We start from the raw sequence: 12,475 nt of genomic DNA on the forward strand, positions 1-12,475 counted from the left end.
ACAGGGGGGGCTAGAGTACATGAGGAGGCTGGAAGCTACAGGAGGAGGATAGAGGACAGGGGACTAGAGGACAGGAGGAGGAGGCTGGCGGACAGGAGGAGGCTGGCAGACAGGGGAGCTGTGGGAGGAGGCTGGAGGACAGGAGGATTCTGGAGGACAGGAGGATAACAGACAGGAGGAGAAGGCTGGAGGACATGAGGATGCTACAAGAGACTGGGGTAGTTCTACTGATATCAGGGAAGCCATTACATAGTTCCAGTTCTATTATCAAGAGGGTAAAAGAAAATATAAGAAGTCTCAACGCTCTGCAATAACTCACTGCTGAACTGCAAAAGGGTAAAAGGGATGGAAGAGATAGAAATGAAAGATGCTCTAGGTAAAAAAATAATAAATATATATATATATATATATATATATATATATATAATGTAGGAAGTTGAGGATATACACAGTCATCAAAACTAGTCTAGTACAGTTTCTTGCTCTTTTTTAATGGTTGTTAGCATAGAGTAGCATAGCATACTAGTAAAATAGTAAAATAGCATAGCATTTTCTGGAGTCCCCACTACTTAACAAGATGGACTTCCCTTCTTCTTCGAGAGCACGTCTGAAGACGTCTGGTTTTTGAGCTTGGCACGTATGTTTAACCACCTTGTTGGGTGTGGAAATTGTTTTCTCACACTAGTTATACTTATAACGTTTATTTGTTTGAACTAACATGTTGTTAGTTCCATTTTCATCAAAGGAACACAGCTCTAGAGTCTGCTTATCCTCCACTGTGTAGGTATCTGCACTCATTAGACAAACATGCCTCGCAGCTTGATTTGCCCTGCAAAAGCTTTTGTCACAGGTGCTGCATTTGAACAACTTGCCTGTGTGGATGTACATATGCTCCTGCCAATGGCTAAATGGTGCACTCGTATTTTCTACGTTTGACTTCTCGTTCCTGATCAGTGTTAAAGATATTACACTGGACTCAGACACCTTACGTATTGTCGGACATTTTAAAGATTCAGCATTCAAGTCATATAACTTTGTGTAGTGATAACTAAGTTTGGGTGTTTCCCTCTGAACACAAAGACTTAGTGCTCACTAGCACCACCTAGTGGAAGGTATCCAGGCAAGCACCTGGGAAGTTTCAGTATTCGCATGTAGCCAATAGTATCAGACTCCTTTGTGTGCTTACATCCAATAGTGTTACATTTCCTGGGTGAGAACACCCAATTATAGTTGCTGCTTTCCTAATTACACGCCTATGTAAAGTGCCTTATGGTTTTCTATAAATGTCCGTCCCTCAATAAACTTATCAGTCTTGTTTGCTAACTTCCTGCAAGGACAGGTCTTGTCTTTTCATTCAAGTTAGTCAAATTCCAGCGCTGGACACAGACTCATTTAATTTGAAAGTCACCTTACAATGATTAGGGGTTTGAGCCCCAGATATAAATCTATAAGAATTGGCGTTTCCTGGGTGGCCATACTTTTATGGACATCTAACCATCGAGGTGACCTCCACAAGAGTCCAGGCAGCCAGTGACCAGAACTGACAATGAGCGCTCGTCGGGGTAAGTCAAGTCTATTTTTGTCTACCTTGACTGTAGTTCTGTTTCACTGGCTGAAAGGGACTGGGTAAGGTCATCTCCTTGTGTGATATTATGTACTTTGCCTTACATGTCCATATATAATAGTATGTTCACTATAATTTCGGCAAAGGATATCTTGTAAGGTGATGGACAGAGACTGGACGTGACAATGTATGTTGTAGAAAAAGGTCTGCAGTGCCCTCTTGTGAATTGTTGATGTAGTTCAGAAAGTTTGTGATGGTGGAGATTTTCGTTCATGTAAGCACGGATAGAATCTGGAAGTTTGCAGAGACAAATTCTGGCCAAATTACGTATCTTTCCTTCGGGATTGATGCGGCCCCGTGATGTGGAAAGGACAGTAGAGGCAAGAGGGACACTGACGGGAATTTTACAGTTGAGGGTTCTCCTTGATTTCTGAAATATTGTGTGAAGGTCTCTAATTTGTACTTACTGATAGTTAGCGGGGTAGTCTGGAGCTGTATGTACGGAGGATATCTATAGCCCTTGAACAAAATCAGGTATTCCACAGATTCCACAAAATGGGTAGTGAGCAAAGTAAGACTGTAGCTGGACACTGCAGACCTAAAAAGGCAACTGACATAGTGTCACACAGGAAAGGTAAAGAGTGGGTTAAAGGAAGTTATGAGGTATTGAAGTTTTTGGGTATGTTAGATGATCCCCTGAGTGTGCAAAGGTGGGAGACAGCACTTGATGAAAATGGTGGCTGGCTCAAAGACAAAAAGTGGCACGCCCAGGCAGAAGGTTGTTTTGATGTAAGTAGAGAGTTAATGACAAAGGAAAGTGGATGGGGTTGATTACTGGAGACTTAGACCAGTGACTACGGACGGACCAGGGCAGAGGGACAGGAATCCTAGAGAGTGCTCATTAAAAAAAAAAAAAAAAAAATCTTTTGGAATGCAGACCAGCACCCTCTTAGACTCCACCCCCGTATCTGGGGGTTAGAGAAGATGACACCCCCTACCATCTTTTAGTGGTGGCCATCTTAAGACAGTATATTCTTTTCAAGTCCCTGAAAGTTACTTGCCTATAACTCTGCACTGTAGGCTAGTTCTAGGATAGCAGCTTCACCCTTGAGGCATCCTGGCGGATGTTTGAAATAAATGCCAGCATGTGAATATTTTCACTAATTGCAAACATTTGCTAAGGGTCTTGAGTGTGCAATGCTGTTTGTTTATTTTATTTTAAAACTTATTTGATTCTGACAATTGCAGAAAAATTACTAGAAAAAGTGTTGCAGTCTCTGGTACCTGCTTTCTGGAGTTGAAAGAGTTAATCAGGGGGAGATCTCTGTGCAGCTGGGCTTTGTTTTGTCTTATCTATGTCTGTGAGAAGTGGCCTTGAAGAGCACACAGAAAGCATCTGTGTTGAGTGGGGGAGACAGAGCTGACAATCTAAAAGACTTAAAGGAATTTGCTTGTGATAAGAATACAAAGAGACACACTCTAGGAAATGTAGACGGCCCCAACAGGGCGGGACAAGGGGGGTGGTAATGGACAAGGATGTCAGCAAGAATAGTCCCCCTCTTCTGAAAGCCCCCCCCCCCCAAATAGAGTTAGTGCCTTTCATTGTAGAACTCTTCCCTGTTGGCAAATGTTTTCCTCTCTGTGCCCCTACATGAGGATTGCCAGGACCTATTTGCCTTTACCAGTGTAGTAATCCAGTATACCTGATGCCGATTCCCACAAAGGGGGTAAAACTCCCCCAGCCAGTACTCCATACTACACGGCCCTACAGGGAGTAGACTGGCAGACTAGCCCCTTACTGGATGTCCTCCTTTTCAGTATGCGGAGGACCTTCTGTTTTTGTTTGCCAGGATGCATTTATTGACCTTATGTGTTTTCTGTTCCAGAAGGGTTGTAAAGTTTCCTAAGACAAACTCCAGTACTGCCAGGAGAAGGTGGTCTTCCTAGGCCACTGCTTCTCAGCCACAGGCAGACACCTGACAGAGGAAAGAAAGCTGGCAGTCCAGAATATTCCCCTGTCCCGAGGTCCTAAGCCTCTGCACATGTTTCTAGGACTGGCCAGCTCCTGCAGCCTGGGATAAGGTCTGCTGCCTCCAGCCTGATGTTGCCCCTCTGACTGCATTGCCTCTTCTCCATTTGCCCTTAGTCAGGAGGCAATTGATGCCTTCTATAGCCTTAAGCTGAGAAATCCTGTGTGCCCCGGCCCTAGGTACATCCCACCGGATCAAACTTATGTTTTATTTTGCACTGAGTATCTAGGCCACGCCACAGGTGTCGAGTCCAGGAACGTGGTGGCCTCCCCAGTGGCCCATTATTAGGCCCGGTTAGACTCAGTCGTGAGGGGAGCCCCTCATGTGTCAGTAGCTGCAGCCAGCAATCTGCTCAGCAAGGCCAGTGAGTTGCAAACTCAAACCCCACATACCTTGCACAGTGGCCTCACCCAAGTACAGCCCAAGCATCTGAGCAAAGGCCAGACAGCTCAGACTCCAGTGTGCACTCCTGATGCCCCAGGACACACTGATAAGGTGCACAGCTCTGAATCCTTCATTCTATCGCCAGTCTTCCAGGATTCAGAGAGGGGGGAGAGAAGGGTGATTAACCCAGATGTTGAGTTTTTTCTCATAGATGGCTCCAGGTCTGCGGGAGAGGACAGACGGTTCTACACTGGATATACAGTGGTCAGTGGCGCACATGAGGTAGTACAAGCAGAACCACTCCCTCCACACAGGTCAGCGCAGGAGGTGAAGTGATGGCACTCAGGGAAGCGCTACAGCTGGTGGAAGGTAAAAGGGCGAACATCTATACTCAAGGTATAGTCCTTGGGTCTAAACACGACTATGAACCCATATGGAAGGCTAGAGATTTCCTCACCTCTGCAGGGACCCCCGTTAAGCATGGCACACTGTTTATAGAGCTCATGGATGCTCTCTTACTTCCACAAGAGGTGAGGATAGTAAAAGTAAAAGCACACACAATTTGGTAACTCCACAAGCCAAGGGCAAGTATGTGGCTGACGGGATGGCGAAGGCAGCTGCACAGATGGAGTCCAGAGACTGTCCTGAAGTCTCAGCGCTGAGTTCTAAGCTAAAAGTTTGATCCACAGGTGCCAGTCCCTGGTGGCCCGAGAGTCATCAGAAGTGAAGGGAGTGTGGAGGAAAGCTGGAGCCCAGATGCCTATGGGACCTGGATGCTGGGAGAGAGGGTGTGCCTGCCCAGAGCCCTGCACCTGACAGTAAGTCAAGTAGCCTACGGACATACACATCCAAAATGGCCATGCTAGTGCTCATAAACCATAAGTGGTTTGCCCGGGCATTACTACCCCTGTCACTAGACTAGTGAAAGCCTTTATAGTCTGTGCCCGCCACAACCCGGGTAAGGTGGTAAAGACCCCACGGAAGGTGACACCCAAGCCGCTGTATCCCTGCCAAAGACTGCAGATGGATTTTATCCAGCTACCAAAAGTGGCACGTAGGAGTACGTGCTTGTGTGCATTGATCTCTTTCCAGGGTGGCCAGAAGCTTCTCCCATGACCAAGGCTACTGCCAGAGCTGCAGCCAAGAAGTTGGTGAGTGAGATTTTTCTGCAGGTTTGGACTTCCAGAGACCATAGAGTCCGGTCGCAGAACCCACTTCACTGGACAGGTAAAGACTGAAACCTTGTCCCTCCTGGGTGTAGAACAGACCCTGCACACCCCTTACCCTTCCCAAGTTAGTGGTGGGATCGGAAAATTAAGCTGCACTCTTAAGTTAGAGATCCAGGAGGCCATGGAAGTAACAGGGAAACCATGGTGCAAGTGCTTTTCTGCTGCCCACCATTCAGTTAGGAACACCCCCAACAGAAAGATGGGATTGTCCCCCTTTGAAGTATTTTTTGGCTATGCACCCAGACTAGGCCCCTACTTCCCATAGATCCTATAGCTGATGGCAGGAAACCAGGTGGAACATGCCACACAGTTGAGCCAGGCCTTGGAAAAGGTCTGCAAAAGTGTTTCTGATTACTTTTTCAGATCCAGACAGAGACCTCAGGATACATAACCTGAAGCCCGGAGCCTATGTGATGGTAAAGAGACACCAGAGAGAGAGTCTGGTGCCTCGCTAAGATGGTCCTTTCCAAGTCCTGCTGACCAGTGCCACATCTGTGAAGCTAGAGGGAAGTCAGCACGCTTCCACGCTTACTTATTCTTCCTGCTAGCTGGTCTCTTCTGACTGACTGTATGCTCAGGGACACCCCAACTATGACTATCACTGTATCTATAGGGGTGACCAGGATGCCCCCAGGGTAGGAGACTTTACCTACGGTTGGTGCAACAAGACAATGACCTTCTATAACATTGACAGCACAGGTAACCCTGTATTAGCAGTGTCTGATGTACAGGATTTGTGGGGAAAGGAGAGTCAGGTCAGGCCTAGAGGCTGGGAAGGTGAGTGTACTGTGATAACATTTGTGCATTCCTTCCTCGTGATCCCCAGGGATAAGTTTGATCGGACACATAAAGTAAAGGTGGAGAATCCCAAAGGATTCTGGGGGTCTGAGAGAAGCACCTAGATGACAACGTTTATATGGATACAGTGAGAGCACCAAGGGGGGTCCCAGATGAGTACAAGGCCCACAATCAGATATGGGCAGGTCTAGAGTCCATTATTCCCCAGAGAGCTATGAGTAAAGATGTTGGTTGGGTTAACTGGTTGTATTGTAATCAACAGAGATTTGTGATTGTATCCGAGATGCTTCCCAGAACCGCACGGCTTTGGACATGATCCTTGCTGAGAAGGGAGGAGTCTGTAAGATGGTGGGAGTGGCTTGTCGCATGTACATCCCGGATGACATCGCCCCCTATGGATCCATTACCCATGAGATTGAAGGACTGTCCAGGGAACTCGAGAGAAACTCTGGGGTGGACACTTTGTCCTTCACTTTGTAGTTGGGGGATTGGAAGGGTTTCCTTTAAGTGGGGGTGATATTGGGGATTGTGATTTTGCTCTCGTCACTTATTGCGTGTTGTGTGGTCCCCCTCATCAAGTCCACCATGTCCCAGATGGCCGTCCAGGTGGTAAGAACCATGACAGGAGAAGTCCCGGTGTGGAGGATACCGTCTTGTTGAAGAACCAGCCTGTTAATAAACCCATAAACTATGGAAACACAATTATGTAATTTGAGTATGCAGGCCTGTAACCCCCGAGTGACTGGCCTCCAGGGGAACTGGTGAAGAGTTAACAAGTCCAGCAGGTAAGGGCTTAGCCTACCTGTGGGTACCTGGAGTTTGAGGAGGTCACTCTGGACAACAGTTACAGGCCATGCAAAGCTCAAAAGGGGGGAAATGTTAAAGATATTACACTGGACTCAGACACCATCTTACGTATTGTCGGACATTTTAAAGATTCAGCATTCAAGTCATATAACTTTGTGTAGTGATAACTAAGTTTGGGTGTTTCCCTCTGAACACAAAGACTTAGTGCTCACTAGCACCACCTAGTGGAAGGTATCCAGGCAAGCACCTGGGAAGTTTCAGTATTTGCATGTAGCCAATAGTATCAGACTCCTTTGTGTGCTTACATCCAATAGTGTTACATTTCCTGGGTGAGAACACCCAATTATGTAAAGTGCCTTATGGTTTTCAATAAATGTCCGTCCCTCAATAAACTTATCAGTCTTGTTTGCTAACTTCCTGCAAGGACAGGTCTTGTCTTTTCATTCAAGTTAGTCAAATTCCAGCGCTGGACACAGACTCATTTAATTTGAAAGTCACCTTACAATGATTAGGGGTTTGAGCCCCAGATATAAATCTATAAGATCAGCCAGTTCCAAATGATCTATATCCATGATATCTGTAGGGGGGGGGGGGGGTGTCTCAGCCTGTTGTTGACCATCAATGATTGGAGAATTGAAGATCTGGGGCATTTGACTGTCATTGATTATGCCAGTCTCAGCAGGTTAGATTGATTCTTTTCCCATTTCTGATCCACTGTTGCAGAATGAAGGAGAGATGCTGCCCAGTAGAAGCACTTAATTGAATTCCTGTGTGGAGCTGGTGGTGTTCCCACAGGCTGCTTCTCAAATTGAGACGCCTACCACACAAATGACACACATAATACTTGGGGAAACTTCCATTTCGTTTCATGATGCTCGGCTTAACATGAGCAATGGTAAGGGATGAATTTTGTTCTTCACTTGGAGAGTCTTCCATGCTATGGAGAGTCTTCCTCTGGTAAAGGAGCACAAGACACCGGAGGAGGCAGCACGCACCGAGCACAGGCTCTGGGATCCGCAGCAGACGCACAGCAGGCTCCATTGAGAAGATGAATTTGGCCAATCACGGACTAACATTTCTGCAGCAGTTAAATGCCCAGAGAGAATTTGGATTCTTGTGTGACTGCACAGTTGCCTTGGGGATGTTTACAAGCTTTAAGGCACACAAATCGGTTCTTGCATCTTTTTCTAACTATTTCAAGATGTTTTTTGTACACCAGACAGGTGAATGTGTTTGCTTGAAATCACCTGACATCCAACCAGATATTTTCAGTTATCTTTTACACCTGATGTACACTGGAAAGATGGCACCTCCACTGATTCATCCTGTGTGACTTGAACTTAAGGCATTAAGTTTTTGCATGCCTTTCCTCTAATTCAGGAGGCTAGCATTTCAAGCCATGGCATATTTTCCCACCCAGATCAGGTCTTCCCAATTGCATCCTCTCTTTATGGAATTCAAATAGCAGATCATCAGATAAGGCCTCCATCTAAAGTTACCCCTGCTGTTGATAAAAAATAATCGTGAGACTCGACCACAAGCCATGAGAATAAATCAGGATGCATCATCCGATAATGTGCCATTATCTCAGCTTCCATCATCGATTCCTGCAGCAAACAGGACAAATTTAACATTCTCCGATTCTGAACAAGCGCCTATGTCTCCAGAGCCAACCTCTTCTGTCCTTCCCGCAGCTTCTACCCTGTAGGAAAACAGCATGGAAGACTCTTTGAAGAACAAAACTCATCCCTAACTATTGCTCATGTTAAGCCGAGCATCATGAAACGAAATGGAAGTTTCCCCAAGTATTACGCTTGTCATTTGCGTGGTAGGCGTCTCAATTTGAGAAGTAGCCTGTGTGATCACCTCCAGCTCCACACAGGAATTCCATTAAGTGCTTCTACTGGGCAGACAGAAACCAGCATCTCTCCTTCATTCTGTACCAGTGGATCAGAAATGGGAAAAGAATCAATGGAACCTGCCGAGACTGGCATAATCAGTGACAGTGAAGTGCCCCAAATCTCCGATTCTCCAATCATTGATGGTCAACAACAGGCTGAGACACCGCCCCCTACAGATATTGCAGATTTAGATCATTTGGAACTGGATGATCAGGAACGAGAAGTCAAACATAGAAAATATGAGTGCACCATTTGTGGTCGAAAGTAAAAGCCATTGGCGGGAGCATATGTACATCCACACAGGCAAGCCGTTCAAATGCAGCACCTGTATTTTTTTTTACCTATAGCATCTTTCATTTGTATCTCTTCCGTCCCTTTTACCCTTACTGCAGTTCAGCAGTGAGTTATTGCAGAACCTTGAAACGTCTTATATTTTCCCCTCTTCCTAATAGAACTGGGACTATGTAACGGCTTTTTCTGATATCAGTAGAACTACTGAAGTTTAGAAGAAATGTGTTTGTAGAAGAGACTATGGGATAGGAGGCAGGAGAACAGGAGAAGGCTTGGGGACAGGAGGAAGATGTTGGAGGAGGAGGCTGGAGGATAGAAGGAGGTTGGAGTTCAGGAGGATGATGGAGCAGGCTGGGGGACTGCAGGAGGAGGCTGGATGACAGGAGGAGGCTGGAGGAAAGGAAGATGTGGCTTAAAGACAGAAGGAGGAGGTTGGAGGACAGGGGCTACAGGAGAAGGTTGGAGGACAGGGTCAACAGGAGGTGTCTGGAGGACAGGAGGCTACAGGATGAGGAGACTGGAGGACAGGAGGCCAAAGGATGAGGCTGGAGAACCGGAGGCTACAACATGAGGAGGCTGGAGGACGGGGGCGGCTGGACGACAGGGGCCACAGGAGAGGGTGGAGGACAGGGGCCACAGGATAAGGAGACTGGAGGACAGGAGGCTGGAGGACATGAGGAGTCTGGAGGACAGGAGGATACAGGAGGACAAAGAAAAAAAGGGGGAGGATCTTTTTGTCCTTCTTTCACTCCCCTAAAAGTTGGGAGGTATATATACTGTACTGTGAATGAGTCCTATATTCTTTAAGCCTCCCCTACTGTATATTTACTGTCGTGATAAAATTTGTATACAAGGGAATTTCATTCACTTCCTGTAGTTTTTGACAAAGTGATATTTATAAGAGATAGGTGCCACCGCTGACTGCGAGAGGGGGAGGGAAAGGGTTAATGTTCCCAGGCATGCGCATCACTCTAGTTACAAATCTGACGTGTGACGTCAACGCGCGCGTCACGTCCCAGAATAGAATGTAGATCCGGCTGCGGAAGACGTGGTGCACGGATACGTAGAACAGATGTGGTGGGTCTCAGACGTAACGCGGTCACTATATTGAGCAATGAGCAGTGGCTGCGCAGTGTCAGGTGTCTGCGCTCACACGGAGCCTAGTGCAGGGGCAATGACCTGAGGCCGGTGACCTGTAGCACATACACGCCCGGGACACATGGAGATCCGACCTTGACACTGGTTTTCGGTCATAGGAGTTCCGGAGCCGCCATAGAAAATACTGGAGACAATGACAACCCTTCACACCGCAGCCCTTACCCTGTTCTGTCCATATAAAGGAGCACAATAGTGGTAATAACACTACGCCTGATAGTTATGTAAAGTATTCCCACCAGTAACGTCACCCTGAATGTAATAAATGGTTAATGTTGGGTTAAAACAATCTTATTTCACTTTTTTTTGAGTATTTTCTTCTCTTGCTGCAGTCCCCGGCTGAGTTTTGTGCTTCCATCATCAGATCTCATGACTTGCAGACCACAGAAATACTTTCCTGGGGGTAAAGTTAGTGACCGTCCACTCTAAATAGAATCTGTCAGTAGGTCTGATGTTATACAGCCGGGGGAAAGAGTCCCATGCCTATACCTTACTGCCAGACCCCAAGTGCGGGGTCAGAACACCTCCCAATGTGCACAGTGACCTCTGCCTCACTGCACTCGGGGTCTATCGGGATCAAACCATCCACTGCCATCATTTTGAGTGGATGGTTTCGGTGTAGCAGAAAAAACACATAGGGTGAAAAATTAAATCCTATCTCGATAACACAGTTTTGCCCCTAAAATCACAATTTGGGGGTCCTGTCAACCTCTTTCTGTGTCCTTTTGACACTCAAGAAATTCTTCTTGGTCAACCCTTTGTATTAAGTGCAAGACCCCATTCACACAGTTGTAAAACAGCTGAACTCGCATCACACTCACAGCATATGCTGCCAGGATCTCCCGGCCCGAATGCTGCAGACTGGAACTTAACTCAGCATAAGGGCGCGTTCACACGTTGCGTTTTGAGTGCGTTTTCATTGCGTTTGAAACGCATATACAACAGCTGATGAGAGGTGATTTGCCTAATTACATTACCGTTTACGTTTGTAAACGCAATGTTAACGCATGCGTTAATAAAACGCATGCATTAACGCGTTAAAAAACGTCCCAAAATTGGGTATTGACGTATTGCTGTAAGTTTATTTTGCCTGCTCCTTAAAATAGTAAAGGATTTTTTTTTTTTTAGTTTTCTGAGGGGATTTAACCCCTTAACGACTTGGCCTTTTTTAGTTTTTCACTTCCATTTTTCCCCACCTTCAAAAATCTATAACTTTTTTATTTTTCCACATAACGAGCTCTGTTATGGCTTATTTTCTGCGTAACAAATTGCACTTCGTAGTGACGGTATTTAATATTCCGTGGTGTGTACTGGGAAACAGGAAAAAAATTCCAAATGCAGTGAAAATGGTGAAAAAACACATTTGCGACGTTTTCTTGTGGGCTTGGATATTACAGCTTTCACAGAGCGCCACAAATGACATGTCTACTTTATTCTTTGGGTTGCTACAATTACGTGGATACCAAATTTGTAGAGGTTTTATAATGTTTTCATACATTTAAAAAAATTAAAACCTCCTGTACAAAATTATTTTTTTTTATTTTGCCAACTTCTGGCTCTAATAACTTTTTCATACTTTGGTGTACGGAGCTGTGGGTGGTGTCATTTTTTGTAACTTTTGATGGCATTTTCATTGATATCATTTTTAGGACTGTACGACCTTTTGATCACTTTTTATTAATTTTTTTATATTTTCCAAAAAGGGAAAAAAATATCATTTTTGACTTTGGACGCTATTTTCCGTTACGGGGTTAAACGCAGTGAAAAAACATTATCATATTTTGATAGATTGGGCATTTTCGGACACGGTGATACCTAATGTGTTTATGATTTTTACAGTTTATTAATATTAACCCCTTAACGCTCTGCGCCGTAGCTCTACGGCGCAGAGGTATAAGGGATGTATGAAGAGGGCTCACGGGCTGAGTCCTCTTCATACAGAGGTGGGGGTTTTTGCATTTTGCACAAAACCCCCACCGCTAATAACCGCGGTCGGTGCCTGCACCGATCGCGGCTATTAACCCCCTAAACGCCGCCGGCAAAGTCGCCGGCGGCGTTTAAAAGACGGCGGCGCGCGGGCGCCGCCATCTTTTTTTCGATCGCCACGCCCCCGAACGTCATCGGGGGGCGGCGATCGGTTGCCATGGTAGCCTCGTGTCTTCTTTTGACACGAGGCTATCTGGCAGCTGCATATTCGTTACAATGAGCCAGTGGCTCATTGTAATGAATGTGCTGCAAAAATGCCATATATTGCAATACTGTAGTATTGCAGTATATGGTAGCAGCGATCTGACCATCTAGGGTTAATGTACCCTA

General features: G+C 45.9%; 2 pseudogenes; one reads left to right on the forward strand and one right to left on the reverse strand.

Annotated features, from left to right (window-relative positions):
• Nucleotides 1-522: 522 nt before the first annotated feature.
• LOC140122882 (zinc finger and BTB domain-containing protein 2-like) lies at nt 523-7,853 on the reverse strand (annotated as a pseudogene).
• A 7-nt stretch (nt 7,854-7,860) lies between these two features.
• On the forward strand, nt 7,861-9,060 carry LOC140122883 (zinc finger and BTB domain-containing protein 2 pseudogene; annotated as a pseudogene).
• Nucleotides 9,061-12,475: the final 3,415 nt, after the last annotated feature.

The sequence above is a fragment of the Engystomops pustulosus genome, chromosome 3 (assembly GCF_040894005.1).
Source record: "Engystomops pustulosus chromosome 3, aEngPut4.maternal, whole genome shotgun sequence".
Taxonomy (NCBI): domain Eukaryota; kingdom Metazoa; phylum Chordata; class Amphibia; order Anura; family Leptodactylidae; genus Engystomops; species Engystomops pustulosus.